Here is a 26282-nt window from a genome sequence, read left to right as displayed (position 1 = left end):
TTTCCGTCTCTCGATATCGCAATGTTATATAATATCCCGGAGGGCTTATTGCCGAATACCGATTTTCTTCTAAAAAATTTTCTTTCCGCTCCCGTACACCATCCCGGATTTTCCGAGCCGAAGATTTTACTCTTTTTGTCCTGTAGCGAAAACAGTGGAGAGTGGTTACAAGTATTTGAATACGGATTCCTCGTTCTGTGGCCAAAGATCCCCTTTGCTTTCGCCAAAGAACGTTGTGACTGTTTGTTTTAATTAGTGTACGCGAGAATGTGATCAGGGCCGTGCAAAGGATATGGTTAGAGGGTTTTTCCCCCAAGATCTTCGGTTCCCCTTTTCCATAAATATACTGCCTGAGGTATTTACTCATTCTTAAAATTCCCTGATTTTTCCATGACGTATTTACTAATTCTTGAAATTCCCTGATTTTTCCATGACGTATTTACTAATTCTTGAAATTCCCTGATTTTTCCATGACGTATTTACTAATTCTTAAAATTCCCTGATTTTTCCATGACGTATTTACTAATTCTTAAAATTCCCTGATTTTTCCGTGACGTATTTACTAATTCTTAAAATTCCCTGATTTTTCCATGACGTATTTACTAATTCTTAAAATTCCCTGATTTTTCCCTGACGTTTTTACTAATTCTTGAAATTCCCTGATTTTTTTCCTGACGTATTTACTAATTCTTGAAATTCCCTGATTTTTTCCTGACGTATTTACTAATTCTTGAAATTCCCTGATTTTTTCCGGACGTATTTACTAATTATCTAAATTATCTTCACAAGTCACTAGCTGACTTAGGTCTGTGTGGTTCCTTGAAAAATGCATCTAGAAGGACCCACGATGACATATTTTGCCCCGGGGCCTGATATGTCTCTACAGTGAAGAGTCTACACGGCTCTGGAGAGTGGGGTGGCGGAGTGCTTAGCACTTTCGCCTCGCAGCAAGAGGGGCCGGGTTCGATCCCAGCTTGTGGCACTGGATGAAAACTCGGAACTACTCCTTCTGCGTTGAGTTTGCAAGTTCTCTCCCCACTGGTTTAAGGGGTTTTACTCCACGCTCTTCGGTTTTCCCTTCCATAAAAACTGTTGGCTCACGTGGTTCGCAGGGCTTGCCGCCACCCTCCTACGCATTGTAACCTGGCCACCTGATTTAAAGGCTTTAAAAGTCGCTCGATGACTTAGGCCTAAGGTGGTGTCTTGGGTATTAGCGTAGCCGATTATTATCCTGCCCATATTGTTATTTCTGGAAGATAAACCAGGCCTCCCGTAATATTCCCCCTTTCTGTGCACTCTCTACGTGTAGGTGGGGAATAGCTCTCGGGAATTATGATAACCAAGGCTTCTTGGTGAACTAAGTAACTGATTACGTAGAGCAAGGAGAGAGAGATGGCGACATGATTCGACAAACATCTTTAGATTGCGAGTCCCTAATCGTATCATTTGTCACTCTCTGTATCGTTCCCCCGTTTGCGAATTTTGCCTAATCGAGAATGGTTCATCGATTTCGAAGGGCTACTACGGGATCCAGCGTAACCAGAGGATTATGATTTACGGCCAAACACACGCGTGGAACGAACGAGAGCTTGTTTAATTTATATGGACGATTTAAATCCAGCTTGCTTTTATATATTTCATGATTTAAATCAACTGCAACAAATTAATTAATTAATTTCAATTTTAGTGTTCACGATGCGAGTGAAGTATAAATTAATTAAAATAGTATACACTATAATTCTCTAGCAGGCGAATTTATTTAACCACATAATGTATTGATATTTTTACGCACCAAATAATATCTAAATCGCTCAATTAGACCGGAAAAATAAATCAATTAAAAATTATTAAAATATAAAAATGTTTCTTATTTTTTTATTTTAATTGATTTTTGAAGAATATAAAACTTAAACTAACAATTTATTCAAACGCGCTCGGCCATATGAACAAGAAAACCGGTTCTTGAATCAATTTGGCAGTGGGTAGTTCCAATTTTTTGGGAGACCAATTTCAAGTTCTCGGTGTCTTTTGACTGTAGAGTTGACAATTTTAAGCTAGAACGACCAATGGCGAATTCCTCAGGGTGACTTAAATTTTTATCCACCTTTTAATAGCGAACTATTTGGCGAAATTGCCTGGATCCATTCGTCACACATGAAACGTTTTAAGTAGACCACTTTCGTCTGGAGTCCACGGAAACGAATGATAACTGCGAGGGCATTTCAACCCCCCTAAAAAGAAACAAAAAAATAGAAACTACGAAGATGATTTTTTCTTGAGCCGTTCAAAATGGCTTTGTGTCGGAATAATGTATTTTCTTTCTTTAACTTCCCGCCCCCCCCCCCCCTCATTTTTTGTCATCTCTCTACTCCGCCACATCCGTTTTGCTTCGTTTCCGTTTCAGTTTCTGCTTCCTCCTCGTGGCAAGGCTTAGTTTACCGCCCCCCCCCCGCCAACCTCAACTTCATTCCCGTTTTTTTCTGTCATTTCGCGATAAAATGTATATTTTTTTTGGTTGGCGCACCAGTTTTCCAAAATGGTGGCTATCACATCGAGAATTCTCTCCGCGAGTTTTCGTTTCGTGGAATTTTGTTCCGCCCATAAAAGAAATGGCTGTTTTTTATTTATAAATTTGCTCATTTGAATATTGTAGGGAGCATATTTCAATTTTTTCTTCAGCAGAGTTTTTAAAATGAGACTTGGAGGGTTTTCGAGGTCTCTCTACTCATCTTTATAAATATGTTATTCCCGCGTTCGTGCGCGAAACCAATTTCTTCTCTTATATTGTGTTTTTTGTTATTGTTATTCTTCTAGCCTCTCTTTTTCTTATTATTTAGTAACACGTCATAAAAATTCCGTAATTTTCTCTTCAGAGAATAGATGTGGTTGTAATATTTATTTTATTTTCTCGATTTGTTGCTTATACGGAATAAACTGTACCACTCAAGTAGTTTCGTTTTACCGAACAAAATACGAATTCCCCTAAAGGCCCGTTTCTCCCTGAGCACCGGTGTGGCGAGAGTAGAACACTTGTACAGGCGTTAGTAGACGAAATATAGACCAAATCGGCTTTCCCCTCCGCACACATCGGCGTTTTGGGAACGGGGAATTTACGCTAGATCCTTGTTCAATTATATCGGTTTATCGACGCGACAATAGGGAGGTTAAGCAAACGCCGGTCGAAGTTCTAACGTCAACGTTGCGAAATTAGCTTAAAGAAACGACCGAGAACCGCCGTGGTAGCGTAGACGTTGGCGGTCGTGCTTCGGGAGCTTAACCCCTGTAAGGATTCTCCTCTCTGTCTCTCTCTACGCGAGAGTGGCACCCGGGCAAATGCGTCCGCACGAGAGAGGAGATCATTCCGCCCTTCGCTTGTCATGTTCGTCAAACCTTCCCCGGCGACATTTCGGATATGATTGCCCGACTGGGCTTCAATTACTTTTCACGCGAATGTCACCTAACGCGGTCTGCCTACGACAAATGCAAATATTTCAAATCGCGTATGCCACCTTGTATCGCGGATGCCACCTTGTTTACGGGATTTTTTTTAATACTCGGACCGATTTCCGGATGTCTCGTTCTGTTTCCGGCTGTCATTTACTCGAGAGGTGGAGCAACAACTCTCGACGTTGAAACGGGGACGTCAGAATGCTTTTGACCATATAACATCTTGGCTATAGTCTTATAGAAACCTAAATCGGGAAGGCCTGATATCGGGGTAGCTATCGCGTTCTCTGCCCCAAATAAAATTTAAAATTCACCCCTTAAGCTTGGGTTAATTTTGGCCGAAAGATTTGTTTATACACTGATTGCGCAATCAGGGAGTACGCCAAGAATACGTTGAGTGCTATAGGATTGCTCCAAGATTGGGCAATGATGACGATGAGTACGACGAGATTACGCAAAGAGTACGCCCATAGTACTCGAAAAATTCACCGAAATTCACCGAAATTACGCGGAGCGTACACCAAGAGTACGCCGAAATCATGCGAATAGAACGCCCATGTTACGCGAGATTACACGAAAAATACACCGAGATTACGCCAAGATTACGCCCATGTTACTCGACAAATTCATCGAAATTACGTGGAGTGTACACCAAGAGTACACCTAGAGTACGTGGAAATAACCCGAGATCGTGCGAACAGAACGCCCAGATCACGCGAGTAGAATTACGCGAGATTACCCGAAAAATAAACCGAGATTACGCAAAGAGTACGCCCCTATTACTCGAAAAATTAACCGAAACTACGTGTAGAGTACACTGAGAATACACCGAGAGTACGTAAAAATACGCCGAGATCATGCGAAAAGAACGCCCAGATCACGCGAGTATAATTACGCAGATCACACGAAAACTACACCGAGATTACGCGAACATTACGTCCATATTACGTGAAAAATATGCTGAGATGACGCAAAGAGTACGCCCCTATTACTCAAAGAGTACTCCAAGATTACGTTATCGTTACGGTAAGCGTGTACACTGTTTACGCGAAATGATCAGCCCCTCGAGTGCGACTTCAGTCTCGTTCTGGATTGCTCTAAAACTGGTCAACCGGTATAATTATATTAAAAAAAATGTTTACTAAGGAACTAAATTACTGTCGACCAAACAAATAAATTTTGCTTCGTGATAAATATTTCCAGAAAGAAATGCTTAAAATATGTTTATCCGTTCGCCTCTTGTAAATCGTACCGAATATTTATTAGTTGAAAACGGGGCGAATAATCTTCGGCGAAAGTTGGCGAGGGTCCCTTGTCGTTTATTTGATATTTCGCACAGGCGCGTTTTGGGAATAGAGAGAAGACTCTTCATTTCACCTCCTAATAAAAATCGTAAATCGGGGAAAATATTTTGATCTTTTCGCCCATACCGTAAATATTATTCGCAGCTTGAAATCTCGAGAGGGCTTTCTTTACTTCAAAACGCGAAGATATTACGCCTTTCTTTAAAATTGGCAGTTTTATTTCGAAGACGAGACGAAGCCCGGTTTATTTGGCCCGGCTTTGAGGTATCAAGTGGTAATATGTTTTTGGAAAGATCTTGTCGCCTTATATCAGGGTTATTCAACTTTTAGCGGGTTGGACTACGACGCCTGTACCGCATAGCAAGTCAGTCCCTCTCTCCAAGGGGGACTATACGTTGAGTTAATAAGAACAACTTATGGACTGTGATTCATAAAACACGCGAAATGGTAGAAAAGTCCATAATGAAAAGGACAAAAAAGCTAAACAAATTTAAAGTAATTACAAAACTTAAAAATTACTCGTACCAATAAGGCTTCGAGTCAGTGGCGTAGACAAGGGGAGGGTTTCCGGGCGTAACTTTGGTTGTACCAAAATTTAACCCCCTTCTCGACCCCTCCCTCGAAGGATTCCTGGCGACGCCACTGCTTCGAGCATAAAGTAAAGACTCGAAACTGTGACCAAATAGATCTTGGAGTCCAATACAGATTAAAAGGTAAATAAAATAGACAAAACTTCCAATTGTAGACCGGTTTCGCCCTATTTGGGGCTTATTAGTACCATGCAGGGAATCTGGCATGTGACGTCCTAAACCGCAAAGAGAAGCTAAGCCTAATCATAAAAATTTCAAGTGTTGAAAAATAAAATATAACCAAAAGTTAATTTAAAAAGAACTTTTTACTGCGATGTCAAGAATTTTTCATGGTGTTTTTTTCATTCTTCGGAGTTTACGTTGATTTGTTAATAGTGCCCACTATTGAAAATAATTAGAAACACGTGAAAAATAAGTAAAGTCGATTAATTATGATTAATATAATTAAGTTAATCCATATTTTTAATATTTGTTTAAAATTATTTCCATTTTTACTCAATCTAATTAACCTCGATGACTCCTTCGTACAATAAAAGAGAGGGGAATTTGAGGAAAGCAAGTCTCACTTATCGGCGCCAACCGAAAGATTTCGTAAACCAACCTCATAAAGTGAAATAACCCTGTTTATATATTGTTAGTGATGTTTTTCGCCATTCTTGTAGTTCGTTCGGTCTTAGACGGATGGCGCCACTGCATCATTAAAATAAACACCTCCTGACTCCAGACTTTGTCCTTTGCCTTGAATAATGGTTCTTCCTCTTACCGAGAGATGGCGGTAGATGAGATAGCGCAGTTAAATGATTTAATGGTTTAGTTTTCTTTTTCTTCGCTTATTGAGATGGAAAGTGGTGCAATATTTGGGAATAAATTTACTAGAAATTACCTTTGCCTTGCAGTATCGTAGACAGGGGGGGGGGGGGGTTCCCTGGGCCTAACTTTGACTATACTAAATTTACACCCCCTTCTCAACCCTCTCTTAACATTCACATACTTCGACCCCCCCCTTGACGAATTTCAGGCTACGCCACTGTTGCCTGGTATTATTATTGTCAAGGGCTCTAGATTAGACGACACGCCTATTTTATTTATTTATTATCGTTGACGTCATCCCGGTAACACTGCGCGCCTGCCTTTGAGAGAACAAACAAAAGTATCCTCCGGTAGCACCGTATTCTCGAGAGAAACCATTCTTTTGATGGTGCCACGGTATTGATATGTTTAGGAGTCTATATGGTATACACGATCTCTGGTTTGCAATATCCGGCGTGTTTGTTATTCTGTCTCTTTCGCATTTGGAATGTCCTTTTATCCGGTTATCCGGTTCGTCTCAAGTTGCCGTCGTTTCTTTCATCCGGTATAGTTTGCTTTCCCGCTGTTTTATAGTCTAGCGTATCGGGGGAGGAGGAAAAAATACGTGTTTTGTATACGCTCAAAGGGTTTGTGTTTAAATTTTGAACCCTTTCTCTCTCAAACTTCTTTTATTGGTTCCGATATCGGTATTTTCCTAACTTCGCGGATAGAGTTGCATTTGCTTCTTTAAACTATTCCGCTTCGCGCGTTGAATATATCATTGTTGGTTATAGCGGAAGTATAAAGAGAGAGTACTAAAAATGGGCCTAAGGAACTATGAACTCGTGAAATGTAGTATCTAAAATGAGTATTAAACGGGACGACATAAAACATTTAATCCCACTCTCGGAGGATCGTGTCCGATCGTTCCCCGTACGCTGACCGTGTCTTGACCGAGAAGTCCTTGTCCTCCAGTCCTGGTCTCCTCCTCCGAGATCTCTCCGTTCACTGACTAAAAGTGATAAAAGAGTTCTGGGAATTGCACGGAGGGCCACGACAAGCGAGCCTTATCAATTTCTAACCGAGAGATATATTTAATCTCCTATACGTCGCGAATCTGCCCACAAGCAAATTTCCGAACGAAAATAACAGATAAAAGTTAAAGGCAAATTGTGGAATGGCGCCTGCGCGGGCGTATCTTCGGTTATTTCGTAAAATTATAGTCGTTTTATTCCCCGCATTTAAATTAGTGTTTATAAAGCCAGAAACACGGGAATATCAGAATTGCGTGGTACCTTTCATGCCTGGGTTGCCATAGTACCTGGCAAATGTGGAAAAGTCAAGGAAAATTGAGTCTAAAAGTCAGGGGAAAATCAGGGAATTTGAAAATAGGTTTAAAACTGAGGGAAAATCAAATAATTTTAAAATGGGTCTAAAAGTGAGGGAAAAACAAATAATTTTAAAATGCATTCTAAAAGTGAGGGAAAATCAAATAATTCTAAAATGGGTCTAAAAGTCAGGGGAAATCATAGAATTTTAAAATGAGTCTAAAAGTGAGGGAAAATCATAGAGTTTGAAAATGGGTTTAAAAGTCAGGGCAAATCATGGAGTTTGAAAATGGGTCTAAAAGTAAGGGGAATTAATGAAATTTCAAAATTTAATAAATACGTCAGGGAAATGAGTTTAAAAGTCAGGAAAAAATTCAAGGAATGGGTGCTTAAAGTATATTAAAACATTTTCTTGGAAATAGTTTTAAATAGGAAAGCTAGAATTATAGGAATTATTATACATCGCATTCGCGAGAAAAGTCTAGAGTTCTGAGCAACTTGACGCTCCCCCGCACGCTATTTTTAATATCGATATTTCTGGGTACGCGTGCCTTTTTTCCGCCCATTTGTCCCATCGAATAATGGCTGGAGAGAAACCTTATTGGATTGTAAATTGGCGTCGTCAGGCCCCGGACAGTTTTCCGGATGAAACTCCGTATATACTTAGGGTCTGGCCCGGCTAATAAAAACTACTTATATTTCTCTTACTACTCCTTCTCCCCCCCCCCCCTCCGCCTCCATTTGCCCCCTTATCCAGTCTTTCCGGCGCCAAGTTTCCTCTCAGCGTACAGTGCGCTTGCTAATGCGCGCTCCGCTTTGCCGGGAAGCCACAACTCGAGGCGTGAATACCGAATGTCGTATAAATTAATCGAAGCTTCTTGATTGGGATTTTCCCATTTTGGGCTTTTGCACGCTAGCTTAATCCTGACCGCGATTGACTGTGAAATCAAATCAGTTTTGTAGTTAATGTATACAATTGCTACGATCCAGGTAGCGCCGTCTGCCCGTTGTTTCGGGAAGCTCGGGAGAAATGTTTAATCCTAAAAGCGCCGTGACTCTATTCTCTTTAAGCACCATTTTCACGCTCGATGGTAGCGGGTAAAAATCGTCAAAATCCGCTTCAGCTATACACTTTTTCACTTTCCACGTCGATCTGTTTCAAACAGATATTTTAGCTTTATTTTCACGCTTGCGAGTGGCGGAAGCGAATTTTGACGATTTTTATCCGCTACCAGCGAGCATGAAAATGGGGCTTTAGTACCGATTTTAATCGTTAGATGGCATTTATCTACCTCGTTTTTTTGAAAGCGAAAGCATCAAGCTTTAACCAGTAGCGCGAGCGTATAGATGACGAAAAACTGAATTTTATAGCGAATCTGAGTAAAATATTAAGTGGCTGTTTTGTAATGAATTTTTAAAGTTAGAACTTTCTTAACTTCTGGTCGGCAGTAGCGTTAGCTTCTGAATCGTTGACGAACAACTGCGTCTGTAACCATGGCGACTCAAATGGGGTTTTTACTCATTAATTAGTTTTTGTTCCACTTTTAAAAATACGGCGAAATTGGTAATGGCTTGTTAGTTCAGTTAATGTTTACGGATGTTAAATATTTTTCAGCATTTTTTGATCGGGAATTCAAATTTTTGTTCTAGCGTGAGATGCTTGAAAAATTAGCTCTGCTAAATATTTACTTAAAAACTACTAATTTCTAAACTCATTATTCGGCGTTTTTTAATGGTGCAAAACAATTCATTTTAAATACGGCTGTATAATATCAAATGATTTCGTTTCAATATAAATTATATAATAAGTAACATAATACCAATAAGTATGGCAATTTGTTAAAAATTCTCAGCACAGATACCTCTATTGTTTGAAAATGTGCAAGACGAAATACAAACTACTCAGTGTGGTTGCGAGTGCAAGCCGTATCTGGGATAGAGTGTCAGTGTCGAAAAAAGATTGGTAAGAAAATTGGGCATAAAACAATAGCAATAGCCATAAGTAATATTATTATATTACTTATGGATCTATGATTAATTTTAACCAATACCAGATATCGTAATAGTACGAATACATGGCCGTGCAGAGGGGGGTGTAGAATGGGCAAACTCCCCGTCGGAAAAAGGCCCACAAACACGCTTTTAAGGGACCCGGTACGATAGGGGCCCATCGCCGTGATCTTCACCCCTTGGAAATTTCAGTTAGAAAGGCCCTTGACGACATAGTTTGCTGGAGCCCGAAATTTCTCTTGAACTGCCCTACGCGAATATAAACTACAGCGAAAGAAATAGGAGCAAAAGTTTATTACACAACTGTATACATTCATCCGTCGATTTTTAGCCGTCTGTGTGCGATAATTTCGAAGAAGAGAGTCTTATGATCCTTGAGTTTATTTAATATTCCGGACGGCGTCTTCGGGGGGAATCAGAACGAGTGGCTCTCTCCGTTTATTCGGAAATACATTTGGCCCTTTATACTCTCGCTGGCTCACTCTTCCTTCCTGATACACGAGCCTTCGTTTAGTTACCTTCAAAGACTTCCCACTTATTCCGGGAAATTTAATTTTGGCAAATCTACTAAAAACACTCTTTTTTTTATTTTCTAGTTTCTTCACTTTTTTTTTCTTCAAAATTTTTATTTTTTCGCCTTGGGTTATTCGAGCGTGGGATTGTTTTAATAGATCGGCGCCGAGCTGAATATTTCGTCTTTTTATAAAATCTAAGAAAGAAAACTTGACAAGCAATCAAATTGAAATATAGACAGATATCTGGGTGTAACGCTGTTTGGGCATTGTTAGTTACGCGCTGTATTTTATCCCAGCTAAATCGTTTGAACGAGATTAACGGTGTTCCGAATTGGAAAGTGTAATTATTGATATTTATTACTTTACCGGTTTATTTTATTATATTTGCGCAAGAATGTTTTTATTTATACGAGGGGAAATTCGATAATTAATCAGAAAATTAATTTTAGCGCTGTATACAAAACTTTTTTAAATTTCTTTGCGTATTTTGACATTGCATTAATTTTGATATAAAGTTAGTTTTAAATTTAAGAGGTGTTTCTTGTATTTTAAATACTGAATTTTTCTTTATACTTATTTTTCTTTATTATGAATACTTATTTTTCTTTATTTTAAATACCTATTTTTCTTTATTTTAAACACTTATTTTTCTTTATTTTGAATACTTATTTTACTTTATTTTAAATACTTATTTTTCTTTATTTTGAATACTTATTTTTCCTCATTTTAAATACTTGTTTTTCTTAATTTTAAATACTTATTTTTCCTCATTTTAAATACTTATTTTTCTTAATTTTAAATACTTATTTTTCTTTATTTTAAATACTTATTTTTCTTTATTTTGAATACTTATTTTTCTTAATTTTAAATACTTATTTTTCTTTATTTTAAATACTTATTTTTCTTTATTTTGAATACTTATTTTTCTTTATTTTGAATACTTATTTTTCTTTATTTTAAATACTTATTTTTCTTTATTTTAAATACTTATTTTTCTTTATTTTAAATACTTATTTTTCTTTATTTTAAATACTTATTTTCTTTATTTTAATTACTTATTTTTCTTTATTTTAACAAACATTTAAATATTTAAAATAGCATCTGACATCGAATATAGATTTACAGCTTTAATGACTGCATAAAATACTAAATCTATTTTTAAATAAATATAATGTGACATTTTCATTAGTAGATCCATAATTTTAAATACTTCTTTTTTAAGCGTATCAACCAATTCAAACTATAAACATTTTGAAACATTTTTGTTTTTATAAAGTTTGTGTTTTCTTTTGAAATTTCTAACACTTAATTAATTAAAACCAAACGATGATAATAACCCCTTTCGGAACATTTAATGGTAAAATCGTTTTTACGGCATTGACTAAAGAAATAACTTCCCAAGAAAGGACTGATGAATAAGGTCTTCGTTGATGCTTTCCGCTACTCTGTATGTAAAAATCAGAATTAGGAATCCTATAGCCATTTCGACGTACTATTTTTCGGCCGTTTGGCGGTCTTTTCCATTGTAAACGTCCGCGATTTGTAGCCCGGCAAAAGGGGCTGTAACGAGAAAATCCCGTTGTTAGATACTTTTCCTCGAAAGGGCTTTATTACAAACTCTTTTTAAAATTTCATCAAAAACGTCAAAGAAATTGTTTCCATTTTCGAGGAGAAATTATGAATCAATCTTTCGAATTAGGGCGCCAAAAATGCCTTCCAAAAAGAGAAGAAAAGGAAGCGATTCGAGCGAAATAAGTGATTTCTGCAAATCCTCTCTCTTTTTCTTTTTTCGCGGGAAATTTCTTTTTCTCGGGATCATTCATCCTTTGCTCTCTCTCCGCTGATCTAATAATTGCACGAACGAGGTCGCTTCCCTAAACTGCCCACTTCCCCGAAATTTCTCCCTTTTTAATCGTCACTCTCGCTCTCTCTGCAACGGGGAAAGCGAGATCTTCCACCCTTATCTGACACGAAAGTCTCAACGGGCTTCTTACGAGGTTATGTAGATTCGGCTACCGCGTACAGCCAGTGCCAAGTAAGGTTGACGGTCGTCTTTCCGCAGCATCCTAAAAGGAGCGGAGGAGGAGGGCTCGCTATCGGGAGGGATCTTTTTGGGAGCGACGACCCGGCTGCTGGCCAAGTTCCCTTCCCGGATCCCGGGTCGATGAATGCTTCCAGAAGGCCCGCTCCGTTTCAGCTGAGGAGTGGGATGAGAGGATGGCCGAGGGTTAGTTCTAGCGTGCCTTCCGACCGCTCCAAATCACGGGATGGACACTCTCACCTAGAGTCGCGGATCGTGCTCCTTTTCTTTGTCTTTGAGATGTCATTTTTACGAGTTGGTACGAGATCATTTTATACTATAATTTCTGATTGCACTCAATTATTCGAATTCATGTAGAAAATGCTACGTATTATGGTAGCAAATGATACGTATTATGGTAGCAAATGCTACGTATTTTGGTAGTAAATATTACCTATTGTGGTAGCAAATGCTACTTATAATGGTAGCAAATGCTACGTATTATGAAAACAAATGCTACGTATTATCATATGTAACATAATTACTCCTAAGTATGCCTCTGTATAATATTTCCATTGAAAAAAATTCAATGAGACCTTGTTTCACGCGGAACATACATTAAGCGGACCCAAAAATGCAAAAATGCTTATAATCCTTGCGCTATTGAAAAGGTTACCATGGAAATGAAATCATGTGATCGCGAGGCACGAGCTAAACTTGACATGGGCAAAGCCAGAAACGCGCGAGGAATTCTCACTAACTTCCGTTTCCCATCAGTAAAGTTGATGACGCGTATTTCGTCACGGAGTTGTAAGTGACGTAATTTACGTCATATCCCGTGAACAAGGTTTCATTAACGATAATGCTTTTATGGCATGAGTATTTAATTTACATATGGTATTATGGTAGCAAAATTCTGCGTATTATGGTAGCAAACGCTACTTATTATGCTAGTAAATGCTACTGTTTCAAACTTAAGAAATTAAAAAATATGAGTTTAGTTAAGTTGTGTTAGCAAGATGTATTTTCAACACGTTGATATGGTACTATGATTTAAGAAGAAACTTTCGCCGCTAGTCACGTGACCGAGCTATAGATCCTATTAGCAGACGAATTGGGTTTAAAAACACTCGTTGTCAAAACTACCAATGGAATAATCTGCTCTTAGTACCCATAGCTCGCTCACGCCACTACACTTACGGCGAAAATGTGTTCTTGAGTTGTAAAATTCAATTTATACCAAGAATTTAGCATCTTATCGTTAAGAACTATCAATAAGGCTTTATTTAATTTACACTACAAAGTAATTTATCGGCTTATTTTAAAGAACATTTCGCCACGACACTTTCATAACGCGATAAATCACATCGAGGCTCGTCCCACGCTCGCTGTCGCTCCAAAATGAGTTGAAGGCGTCCATCTCCGGCTAAAAACGGACTTAAGCGAAGACTTGATAGAATTTTTAACGCCGAGTTCCCTTTTAAAATGAAAAAGCGGGGGCTTTCGCCGTTTTCTGAGTTCACGTCCGCGAAGCAACCGTGACCCTTATTTTTAAGCGTACCGTATATTTCGCACATTTTTTGTCGTCTTCATACCTTAACGCCATCTCTCGGTTACGTCTTATTTTTTGTTTTCATTTTTTTGCGATTATCTTCGCGCCGCCGATTTTTGGCGTTTATGTGATGTTTTTTATTTCCCCGCCATCAACACCCCCCCCCCCCCCTTTATTATGAACTCCACCATTATTCTATTTTGTTTATTTTAGCGAACGCGAGAGAGCGGAAAAACGTTCTTTTTTCGCCCCCAATTTGTAAATTTCTAAGCCCTTATTTTGGTCGGTCTCATACCATAATCTTCCTCGTAACCCCCCACCTCGTTTCCTGCCCCTCGCCGTGGCCTCTAATGTTACGTAAGACATTGAAAATTACACTGGAATTTTATATAGAGCTCGAAAGCATTGTGTTGGATACAATAATAATGGTTTTTTCTCGTTTCCTCGTATTGTATGGTATAATTTTTAAGGAAGATGTTAAGATTTTTTTAAAGATGTCCTTGTGATTACGCGAAACTGTGATCGTTCGTGATTTTCGACGGGTATCTCGGGATAGCTTAGCAGTTCGCTTTGCGGTTTCTCGTGATAAGGTGAGGTTTCGCGCGGCGATTTAACGCCAAGATGTAATATATAATGGTATTTTAATTGCTTAAGAAATGGATGAATGAAAGTTCAATCCATACAAATCGGTTCCTTTGGTAAATGTGACCTTTGAGAGATTAGAGGTCACATTTACCATAACGACAGCATTTCCCCCTGCATTCAGCTTTTACTGACCGTTGGTTGGGATTCAGAGCGGAAAATGACAAAACCGATAATTCTTGCCCGTGTGAACTAAACTTTTAGATTTTATTTATAGATAATTTCTCAATTTAAATTTTTGTTTTTATATTTGATAAAAGAATTAGTTTAGGTAGATAATTTCTCAATTTAAAATTTTTGTTTTTATATTTCATGTAGACTTAATTTATTTAGATAATTTCTCAATTTAATTTTTTTTATTAATATTTGATGAAGAATTAATGTATGTAGATAATTTTATAATTAAAATTTTTGTTTTTAATTTGATGAAAAATTACTTTATGTAGATAATTTCTTTTCTTCATCAAATATAATATAAAAAAAATAATTTATGTAGATAATTTTTTAATTCAAATTTTTGTTTAATATTTCATGAAGAATTAATTTATGAGTAGAAAGTTTTAAATTAAAATTTTTGTTTTTATATTTGAGGAAGACTTAATTTATGTAGATAATTTTTAATTCAAATTTTTGTTATTATATTTGATGAAGAATTAAAGTATGTAGATAATTCTCAAATTCAAATTTTTGTTATTATATTTGATGTAGAATTAATTTCTCAATTTAAAATTTTATTTGATGAAGATTTAATTATTGTGATAATTTTTTAATTCCAATTTTTTATTTATATTTCATGAATAATTAATTTATGAGTAGTAAATTTTAAATTTAAATTCTTTTTTATATTTCGTGAAGAATTAATTTATGTAGATAATTTTCAAATCTAAACTTTTGGTTTTTATATTCGATAAAAAAAATAATTTATGTATTAAAACATTTCCAGTTTACGCGGGTTTATTCATGATAACGAAGGTGGGTGAAGTGCAGGCGTTGTTCCCCGTAATAACCTGGACCATACAGCGTTCATGCTAATAAAACGGGGTAATCCAACGTAATTTTATTCAATTTGATATTTGAATGACTGAAATACGCGTTACATAATGGCAAAGGGGGGAGGAGGACGAAATGCTTGAAAATTTCGTCGACTTTTTGATGAAGATTGAAGGGCGACCGGTGCGCTGCAACGGACAAACGTGAGTTTAGGACGGGGGTGGCCGAACGCGCCAACGAAAAAAGGCTAATGTGGTTTTTCCTCATCGCCCTTTAATATCGCTTCCCTCCCCCCCGCGCCTTTAATTCCTCCCTCTCGTAGCTCGTGACGTCACCTTGCCATTTCGACTCGGCGGCGAAACGGGGGGAAGCCTCGGCCAGGTTCGCCCGTTATACGAAGGCGGGAACACCGCGCTCTCTGACGACCAAGCTAGGCCTTTGCTGGTGGTGGCTGTGACTCATCGCCGTCGCGTGGAAAGACGCGTTTTCGCTACCGTTTTTTGCCGCTAAATCAACGAGAGTTCGTTCGAATCGTTTTGGATACGTTTATTATCGCGTCTCGTAGTTAGTTCACGCCGTGATAGGTTTTTGGCGTCGAACGAGGACGGATTACGGCTTCGGAAACGTCCGCAACGGCGCTCCGCCGCGGAGAAAGAGCTTTCCCAGGAGAAGAGCAACGCGCGGGCGCCTACCAGCTTCCCTCTCAGCCTCACTCTGTTTAGTTCTCTCCGTCTTCCGCTCCTCGGTAGGCCTAGGGTTGACAGCCAAAAAAAAACACAATCGGGGGAAAATCGAAGAACGGTTGAGAATTTTTGCGTCGCTGTTCGTAGTACGCCGTCAGTCGGGGTCGTTGACGCTCAGTTGCCCGTTACCGTCGGTTTACGTTTCGCGCTCGATACAGTCAAATGGTACTCCTTCGCTCTTAGTTGATTCGTCTTTTTGGCTCGGAAGTAAAACGGTAAAGAGTTATCTCGATACAAAGTGCGGGTGATTGAAATTCGCGGTTTTTGGTGTCTCTCGAATGAATCTGACGCGTTTTCGAGCCTTGACCGTGAATCTTTTGCCTCACAGCTGCCCGCTCTCACTAACCAGTAAGTTTTTAACGTATTCTCTATCTATTGGCCGTTACGAGCGCGGTTGCGTGTCACTTGTTATTTACGTCTTAGTAAAATCTCAAGATTAGGATTTAGGTCTTATTGTTTCGTTAATTACTCGATTGAATAATATTTATTTAATATTAATCAATATATTAAATAAATGAAATTCTACGTATGGTGGTTGAAATAGTTTAGATAATTTTAAACTTAATATTTAATTTAGTATTGAATCGGAAACCTTTCCCCTGTGAGTTCTTGTATCTACTATGAGAAAAAATAGATTTAAAATTAAATCTGAATTTTTTAATCAATTGAGAAACGTCTCGAAAGCACTACGCAGAAAAATGGTTTTTGACTATAAATATTAAATGCAAGATGTGGTATTTGAACTGTTACAGCTCCATTCATAGGAGCCTTTCGCCCTAAATAAAGAGCGAATACACAAATTTCGTTATTCTCGAGTAGCAGCAGTCAAAGCGTGGAAAAATCTTTCCTTTTTGGCCCGTCGCGCGAGAGGCGACCTGATTTCATCATTTTCCGGCATTGGAAATTTATTATCATCGTTTCCTCCTAGTTTTATGTATTTAAGATTGTCGAAAACCCTTTTGCGCCCTACCTAATAACTGTCTTATCTCTTCCTTCGCTCGCAAATTAATTTAAATCCGGCGTTGGCCCCCCTGTAGCCACGAATTTCGGGCCGATACATTTAGGCCTAATATATCTGACGACGTTTTATAAACTGGCAGAGAGAGAGAGAGAGTAAAAGTGCATGGGGGCTTCTTCGACTTTGGCATCCCCCGCTTTTAGTCACAGATTTCCTTTTTATAGAACCTTTCGTAATGAATGGAAAAAAAGCACCCTTTTTATCTCGGGATGCACACGGGGAATTCTTGAAGGAAAAAATGAGGGTGGAGGAGAGCGATCCGCGTAAAACATCATTAGGGGAACGATAGCAAAACTTGAGAAAATACTCTAAAGAAAGTACCATTAGAAAGATACTACATATTAGGATACCCGGCCATTTTATTTCCAAGGCTGATATCTTCCATGTATAGAACCTTTTTCCATTTCGTTATTTTTCGAAACGTCATAAAGTATGTTAAGCATTTGTTTTGTAGAGTAAATCCAATAGGTGGCGCGTTCGAAATATCAGTGCTACTGTGGGATTACTTACTTAAGTTCGAATTATCGATTATTTGAATGCGGGAAACATTTGATTTTTGATGAAATAGAAATTAAGTTGTATCCACTAGTAATCACTGACAGGGCCCCCAGAGGTCCTATAATTACTATGAAATCCTATATTTTTAGCAAAATACCCAAAAAGTCCTATAAAATCCTATAATTTTGATATTTTGCCCATTTCAAATCCCGCCACTCACAATGTTAGTTAAATTGCTAGATTGCGTTGAGTTCTCTCCCCACTGGTTTAAGGGGTTTTCCCCCGAGCTCTTCGGTTTCCCCTTCCATAAAAACTTGTTGAGGTAAACGGTAATAGTTAGTGTAGAGAGCTGTTGGCTCGATCGCGTGGCATTGTAACCCGGCCACCTGAATTAAAGGCTTTAAAACTCGCTCGATGACTTAGGCCTAAGGTGGTGCCTTGGGTATTAGCATAGCTGATTATTATTATTATTATTTAGCTGTAGGATAAATTCCTATATAAAGTCATTCTAGTCTATACTTTGGTTATTGTTAACATGGTTAGCTACTAGTATATTTTTGTGATAAAATGGTTAAATAGTTTAAATTTTTAAGTGAAAATCAAAGATTTATTTCACTAAATATAGTTTTAGTTTTTAAATGCATAAAGTTAGTCAATGAAATAACATATATAGTCCTATACAATCCTATAATTTTGAGAAAAAAATAGTCCTATAAAGTCCTAAATTTTTAAAAATATAATCCTATTTTTCATATAATAATATTTTAGTGGGGCCTTGCACTGGTAATCGGTAATTATAATGTGGTATTCAAACGTAATCGCGTTATAATCAATGGTATTTACTTATTAAAATTGTAAATCAATTATTTATTTTCGGTAGCTATTTGCTGTTTTGAGTGAAATCGAAAAATGTTAAATAATAATCATTAGTAATCGGTAATAATCGTGTGGTATAAAAACTTTATCATTATTTATTTATTATAATCGCAAAATATCTTGTAATCAGCAATAAGTTGTACAAGGGTTTCCTTAGTAAGAAACTTCTCTGGATTTTGTATGGCATAAACACTACCAGGAAGTACATATCTTGACCCTTTGACCGGTGGCCCTTATTTTGTTTGTAAACAACTGTTATCTTTTACTTGACCTCGTTCCATTCTTGTGGTTCACTTTGAAAAAGAAATGGTTGTCTGTCCACCCCACAATTTGTATCTCTCCAACTAATTTATAGTGTGAAAACGAAATAGCAGGGTTACTACGGTACCAGGAAAAGTCAGGGAATTTGATTATCTGGGTCTAAAAACCAGGGAAAAGTCAGGGAATTTGATTATCTGGGTCTAAAAACCAGGGAAAAGTCAGGGAATTTGATTATCTGGGTCTAAAAAAAAAGGGAGAAGTCATGGAATTTTAAAAATTATTCTAAAAATCAGGGATATGTCTGGGAATTTGAATATCTGGGTCTAAAAACCAGGGAAAAGTCAGGTAATTTGAATATCTGGGTTTAAAAACCAGGGAAAAGTCAGGGAATTTGAATATCTGGGTCTAAAAACCAGGGAAATTTCTGGGAATTTGAATATCTAGGTCTAAAAACCAGGGAAAAGTCAGGGAATTTGAATATCTAGGTCTAAAAATAAGGGAAAAGTTCGGGAATTTTAAAAATTAATCAAAATCAGGGAAATGTCTGGGAATTTGAATATCTGGGTCTAAAAACTAGGGAAAAGTCAGGGAATTTTTAAAATTAGTTTAAAAATCAGGGAAATGTCAGGGAATTTAATTTCGGTTGCAAATAGGAAACCTTTACTAAAATAAAATTAAAAAAATTCAAAATGTTGGCACAAAATGAGTCAGGGAATTTGATTCTGGACATATTGACCACGAAAAATCGTATCCAACTAATGAGAAATTGGCTCACTGGTCGATTGCCCTGCCATCTACGAGACACCCTATTATATTTCAATTGTAATAATTAAATTTTTCTATAGCCTCTGGTGAGGAAGATTAACCTGGCAATAAAAATAATGAAATTATCGACCCCGGTCGTATAAGGTTTATAATTATTTATTCTGCGTAATTTGGATTTTAATTAATCAAAACAACGGTACGGGTACCTTTTAATTTCAGATCTATTATAATTAACCTTAATTATACGGTACGTAAAAGATGACCTTGAATTACCAAGTCGAGAACCGGTTTTGTTTTTCCAAAACACCGAATCGAATCGACCAAATAAAAACTTTATTCCCGACGAATTTAAATTTTCTACGCTTCGTTTGTTATTTAAATAAAGTATAGGTGTAAGAAACTTAATATTTATACAATACGCAAATTAACATTTTTTTTTCTATTTTGCCAATTAAGTTGGTAAAATATGACGATCTAATTTAAAGTTTTCCTACATCGTAAATGGCGAACAATTAAATTTCGATTTCAACTAGGTGGGCGTCCCAAACTAGGTTAACTTTACAAATGATGTTTTGGCAAATCCTGGCACGCTGCTTTAGCCCCTCGAGAGACAGTATCATTAATTTAACTGGACAGGATCGTACTATGTGCTACAAATAGACATTAGCAGCAGCCTGTCGTAGGCCAACTCTTGGGCTTTTAATCTACGCTAGTATTGCTATAGGTAACTCGCACGTGAGGTCTCCGTAGGGCCTTTTCCATTGGGCCACGTCCGCCATCTTAACGAAATTTATCGGTTGAAACGTCCTTATAAGTCCTAAACTAATTGAGGGCGTTTTGCCTAACAACTTCTCCCCCCACCCCTGCTTGTCTCCCCCCTCCCTGACCTTTATTGCCTGGTAAAAAAAATATATATACTAACTCAAATCTTCCTTATTAGGAAGTAAACGATGATGAAAGAAATTACCGAATGACTTTTTCGGAAAAAATAAAATAAAAAATAATCTTGGAATATTAGGGAACCTAATTTATTATATGCGAAATTGGCTTCTGGCGGGCTACTTCATTTTACGCGTCGTTGCATTTGGCTGTAGGGAAAAAATATATAATATTAAAATTTCGACATAAAAAAAAACTTTTTTTTATATATATGAAGCGTGAAAAGTTGCGCTGTTCTGGCTATAAAGTTTCCGGAATAATGGGATTTAGCTGGATTCACGTACCCCTGAGAACAAGAAGGTTTAGCGTTTAAGGAGCTGTCACTCGAACTCGTCAACAATTTTCGAAGACATTTTTTGTTTTATTAAATTTCAAAATTAAATTTCGGGCTTGCTTATACCATGAAAATGGAAGAATTTCGAAGGATCAAACATTTGTATTATGGACCACGGAATTTATAATTTTTAACAAAATCCGTGATTTTTTTTTAATTTTCGATATTAAGACTATATGGGAAGGAAATTCTTGAATTTTTAATTTGTTGATTTTTTCCAAAATTTACTACGGGATTTTGACCAATGAAAAATGACCTGATGGAGCAAATAAATAAATGAAATACGAATAAGGTTCAAAAATACGTCTAAAAATTCTATTAATAATATATTCATAAAATCGAACATCTGTTTAAAATTCGTCCCTATGAAACCCCGTACTGTCCGATTTAACAATATTGTTGCTGGAGTGTTTTGTTCGTAAAATATTTGAAAACGAATAAAGTGAGGCAACGAGAAATAGAGCCGTTTGTTACATTTTTCGACTGGTGTTGCCAAAATTGTAAACTCCAAGTTTTTTCTTCCGTAGCACCCAGATGACTAAAAAAAAACCTTTGTGTCTTGGTATTTTGTAAGGGGCCAAAACTGCGGAATGCCAAAAATGTTGGCCCAGAAAATAAATATTCTCGCAAGATCTCTGTCTTCGCCCCCCTCCTCATACGTTGACCCCCTTTCTGCGGAGTCGGAACGACCTTTCTTACCCCCCCCCCCCGTCCCTCATTCTCGCTATATTTTCCCTTTATTCGCGTTACGTCATCGCGCTACTGTAGAGCAAAACTCGCGCAAGTCTAAAAACCTCATTTTAGAAAACCAGTTTTTGGTTTTATATCTATAATATATGTAATACAGGATTGCCAAGGTACCTGGAATTCCTGGAAAAGTCTGGGAATTTGAATATGGGTCTAAAAATCGGGGATATTCAGGGAATTTTAAAAATCAGGGAAAAGTCAGAAATTTAAAAATTAGTCTAAAAATCAGGGAAAAGTCGGGGAATTTTAATAATTATGGAAAATCAGGGAATTTTAAAAACTAGTCTAAAAATCAGGGAATAGTCAGGGAAATTTAAAAATTAGTCAATAAATCAGGGAATTAAAAAACAAATAGTCTAAAAATCAAGGAAAAGTCAGGGAATTTTTAAAATTAATCTAAAAATCAGGGAAAAGTCGGGGAAATTAAGTTAGGTTGCAAATAGAAAACCTTTACTAAAATGTAAGGGAAAGGACTCTAAATTTTCGCACAAAATAAGTCAGGGAAAATCTCTGGGGAGGTTCAGAGAAAACCTGGAAAGTCAGGGAATTGAATGTGAAAAAACTGTGGCAACCCTGTAATAATAGCGTAATAATTAATATATATTAAAATCAAGGTTAAAGCGGCATTAAAAATTCAGTAATGAGTCGGTCTAATGTAAGAAAACTTGAAGATTATTTTTTCTAATTTCTTTCAAAAGTTACGTATCTCGACTTACTTGGCTCTCGCTCTCAGAAACGTATAATGTAGCCCAGGAAAAATGATTCCGTGGCCGCGCCGAAGTGATGTATGAATGGTTCCGTGCGTGCGCGCTCTGGTATACTGGTCTAGAATCATGACGGCCCAGGACTGGAAGGGGACTGTTTGGTGCGGGGTGAATGCAGCCGATAGAACCCCCTTTTGGAAATATAAAGGACCCCGATCGATCTCTTGGGTGTCGCGTTCGCTGGACGTGCCCGGGGGATCATCCCCTGACCTCTGTTAGCACCCCCTTCCCGCCCCTCTTTCGTTGTGATATTATTAAACGCGTAGCTGTTTTCGCTTCGTACAAGAGTCATCTTATTTCCCTTAATTCGGGGAACGTACGCGTTTCCAAATCGATGGAAATGATTCGTACACGCGTGGAGGGTACGCGTTAAAAGGGAAAGAGCGCAGCGGCACCGTGACCTTTGGAAATTCGACCTTCTTCGATTCCAGTTTCAATCCCACGCTTAAATTTATTAGAGCGCTTACTCCCGTAAGTTGGTAACTGCTGTCGTTCATATAAACTTTGTAACATTTCAAGATTTTTGACCATCCAAAAATAATTGTTCCCTTAAGAGATAAATGGCGAGAGCGTTACCCTATAAATCAAATAAAAAATAAATAATCAGCTAGGCTAATACCCAAGGCACCACCTTAGGTCTAAGTCATTAAGCGAATTTTAAAGCCATCAATTTAGGTGGCCGGGTTACAACGCGTAGGAGGGTGGTAGCGAGCCCTTCGTGCCACGCGAGCTAACAGCTCCCTACACTAACTATTACCGTTAACCTCTAATCGAGGTTCGGTTAGAAAAATTAAAGCTATGGTATAACGTTTCTTAGGATTTTGAGTGTTCCAAAAATACAACTTTTTACGAATATTGCGCGTACCACTGGTAAATAATGGTTCATATTCTGTAATATGTGAAATCAAGAAAATCATTAAGAAAACTGAATATATCAACTTTAGGAGATCTTTAACTTTATTTTCAACACTCTACAAGTCTTTTCTTAAAGGCTTTATACTGTAAATAATTCGTGGAAATATATTATTTATTACTTTCACCATTTTATACCATAACGTTATTTACCACTTTTCCCATTTTATAACCATAACGTTATTTACCACTTTTCCCATTTTATAACCATAACGTTATTTACCACTTTTCCCATTTTATAACCATAACGTTATTTACCACTTTTCCCATTTTATAACCATAACGTTATTTACCACTTTTCCCATTTTATAACCATAACGTTATTTACCACTTTTCCCATTTTATAACCATAACGTTATTTACCACTTTTCCTATTCTATAACCATAACGTTATTTACCATTATTTACCACCTGTAAAATACCACTTCGAAACCTTGAGGATTTTGCAAAACACAACCAACATTCCTCGAGAATCTCCGTAAGCAGCGCATTTTCCCTAGAGTGGAAAACAGTTATTCCCTCCTCAAATCCGAACATCTTTGGGGCATACGTTAGCTAATGCGTGTATGTTCCCCTCCGTGTCGCTACGATCGAAGCGTGACCTTGGTTGACCCCAGTCGGAAGCGCGACCTTTCGCTAATCAAATAGATGTATACATTTACCGCCAAGCCTTCCAATGTACTTATCATTCGAAAACTAGACCCTACCCTTTTTACCGTTATCTGCCGTTCATTTTCGTTAAAATACGTTGAAATCTTAATATATCGGGTCCCATTTTGTTTTCGCGTTATTATAAAATATAAATCTTCGGGTAATGTTCGCTCCCGTTTGACTATTGAAATATTAAACTTCGCCGGCGGCGGTTTATTAAAATTCATTGCGTAACCAGAATAGTAATATCTTTGAATATAAATATCCCGATATTCCCGTACCGAGTTTCCATCCTCGTGACCTCTCTCCGACCCCCTGGACGCTTACGCTCGGTCCGGTCTGTTTATGTCCGATGGATTATCCATTTGCTGGCGAAAGGACAGGTCCGTCCTTGGTATTGAGATAACTAGAAGCTTCCCTGAATAGCGGATGACGAAAGGCCGGTCATTATGGCAGTCGCTCGAATAAACGGTGGCTGAAATATATCGACGTATTCGGGCTTCGCTTTGAGTGTATGTATCTATTTTTATCTATTGACGCACCCAAGTACGGTGGAAAAGCAAAAAAAAGATTGGGAAAATATCTGTTTGCCGGTAAATATTGACCCATTTACTTTTTCGCGTCGCCTCAAGGTTTCTCTTTCCCTCTGGACATTTCTCCTCCCCGTTTAGCTTCTCCGCAATGCTCTCCTTTTTTCACTCTGATGGAATTTTTGTCGACATGGCAGTTTTTAAAGCTACTACAAGAAGCGAGGGACCCTCCCAATCTCCCCTTTCTGAAGCACTCCGCTGCAAACTGTTTATTCCCAGTAGTTTCGTTGTTTCTGTTAGTATTATATTAGTTTGGGAGAGAATGAATACGTTAAATTTTAATTTTAATAATGTAATAATAATTTTAATCATCTCTATTTAAAATCGAGATTTGGGCCCCAAAATTACCCTATTTTCATATAATCCAGGGAATCGAACATAATCCTAATATATGTTTATACATCTGCTCAAGGACAGTTTACAAAATAATCAAAGCTGAGGATTATTGATAAAATAGTTCGAACATAGTACACAAGGTGGTACCACCTAGGAGCAAAAAAACAAGGAGAACGCAGCTAGCCTTTAAACACGGTAATGCAGTGTTGGGTACAAATTTCATTGGACGAACCTTTTCGCTGAACGTTTTACGGGCGGGGGGGAAGACAATTTCCGAATTTTCCCCTTCCGACGGCAGCAGGCTCTAAAGCGTCTAACCAATGAAAAATGTACAAAAAAATTGCATGACTTTTGACTGGTTGCGTTCTCCTTGTGTGGGGTGCTCTGTTTGTTGCTCCTAGATGGCACAAACTTGGAATCATTTTTAAATCATAGGGCGGAGTTTTTGAATGGAATTCAAATAAAGAACTTTTGGTTTTACATTGATCTCTACTTGGTCGCTTTTTTACCCTATTTTTATCGCGAAAAGTCCCTTTTTTCCCTAATTTAATTTCCGATTTTGGTGGGAGAACTACAATGAGATACGACGCTTATTTGATTTTTCTTAGAGGGAATTTTAAAAATCTGTCACTTTTCCCAAAATTTGTTACTATTTATCACTTTTTCGAATTTTTAGATTTCCTAAGCATTGAAAGTTAGAAAACTGTCATACAACCCTTTTTTACTAATAATAATAATTTTTTAAGTTACTTTATTAATTTGCTCATTTTGGCGCTGCTGTACTTGAGAAGCTCCGGGTGTAATAAAAACTACGTCTGCTCATTTTGATTTCGCGGGTATTCCGCATAGCCAAATAAAGAACTGGTATGTTTAAAAATAGTTAATTCAAAAGAAAATAGATAAAATAATCTAGTCTAATTTCGTCTTTTCTAAAAAAAAGTTATATAACTTCCTATGCCAGGGCTCGTGCAGAACCTGGATATCCTGGAAAACCTGGATAAGTCAGGGATCTGTAAAATGGAGGGAAAATGTCAGGGATAAGCCAGGGATTTAAATAATTTCGTAGAAAGTCAGGGATTTTAGTTAGTCAACCAAACCACACATTCACAAAGAATTTTTGACCTAAAATAATGAAAACAATGTTCAAAAATATAACCAAAAAGGTCAGGAATATTGGCAAAAATTGGTCGGGGATAACCTGGAAAAGTCAGGGATTTTAGATCAGAAGTTTTCGTACGAACCCTGTACGCTTATATAGTTACTATTTTGGTTGTTGTAAGTTGTAACTAGTCCAAAAGCGCAATAAAACAGTATTTCTTTCATTTTTGATAGATTTTCAGTCACTTTTCGGTCACTTTTGTAAAATATTTAGTCGCTAAATTTACTAAATTCTACTGTGTAAATGAGTATCAGGCCTGGAATTGTTATTAACGGCAACTAGACAAACTAGGCCTTGTTCTTAATACAGGAAGACGTAAAGTAAACTAGGTAGTGGTCCGTTGCGCGTTAAGTAATCCGAAGACGAAATACAGTTTCCGATATCGCTTCCAGAAATGGCCCCCCTCGAAACGCCGGAACTGTGGAAGCGTTTGAATTTCTGCAACGTTATATCAGTTTCCGGATGCCGTCAAATTATTTCTCTCGACTTTTAGCCCGCTTTC

The 26282-nt window shown here is 37.5% G+C and overlaps 1 protein-coding gene across 3 annotated transcripts in view; it reads left to right on the top strand.

The window, feature by feature from the left end:
- The window catches only part of LOC149942855 (uncharacterized), a 132981-nt gene that overhangs the window by 58957 nt on the left and 47742 nt on the right, over positions 1-26282 (top strand). The window contains exon 1 of one of the 3 annotated variants that reach the window (XM_090177637.1): positions 15547-16278. The exons of 1 other annotated variant lie outside the window; for it this stretch is intronic. The gene's annotated coding sequence lies outside the window, so the exon portion shown is untranslated. Of the gene's footprint in view, positions 1-15546; positions 16279-26282 lie in introns of those variants that run through there. One more of the 3 variants, XM_090177635.1, reaches the window with a different exon arrangement.

The sequence above is a fragment of the Leiobunum rupestre genome, chromosome 6 (assembly GCF_980474605.1).
Source record: "Leiobunum rupestre chromosome 6, qqLeiRupe1.1.hap1, whole genome shotgun sequence".
NCBI lineage: Eukaryota > Metazoa > Arthropoda > Arachnida > Opiliones > Sclerosomatidae > Leiobunum > Leiobunum rupestre.
This window is presented reverse-complemented; position numbering and strand designations above follow the sequence as displayed.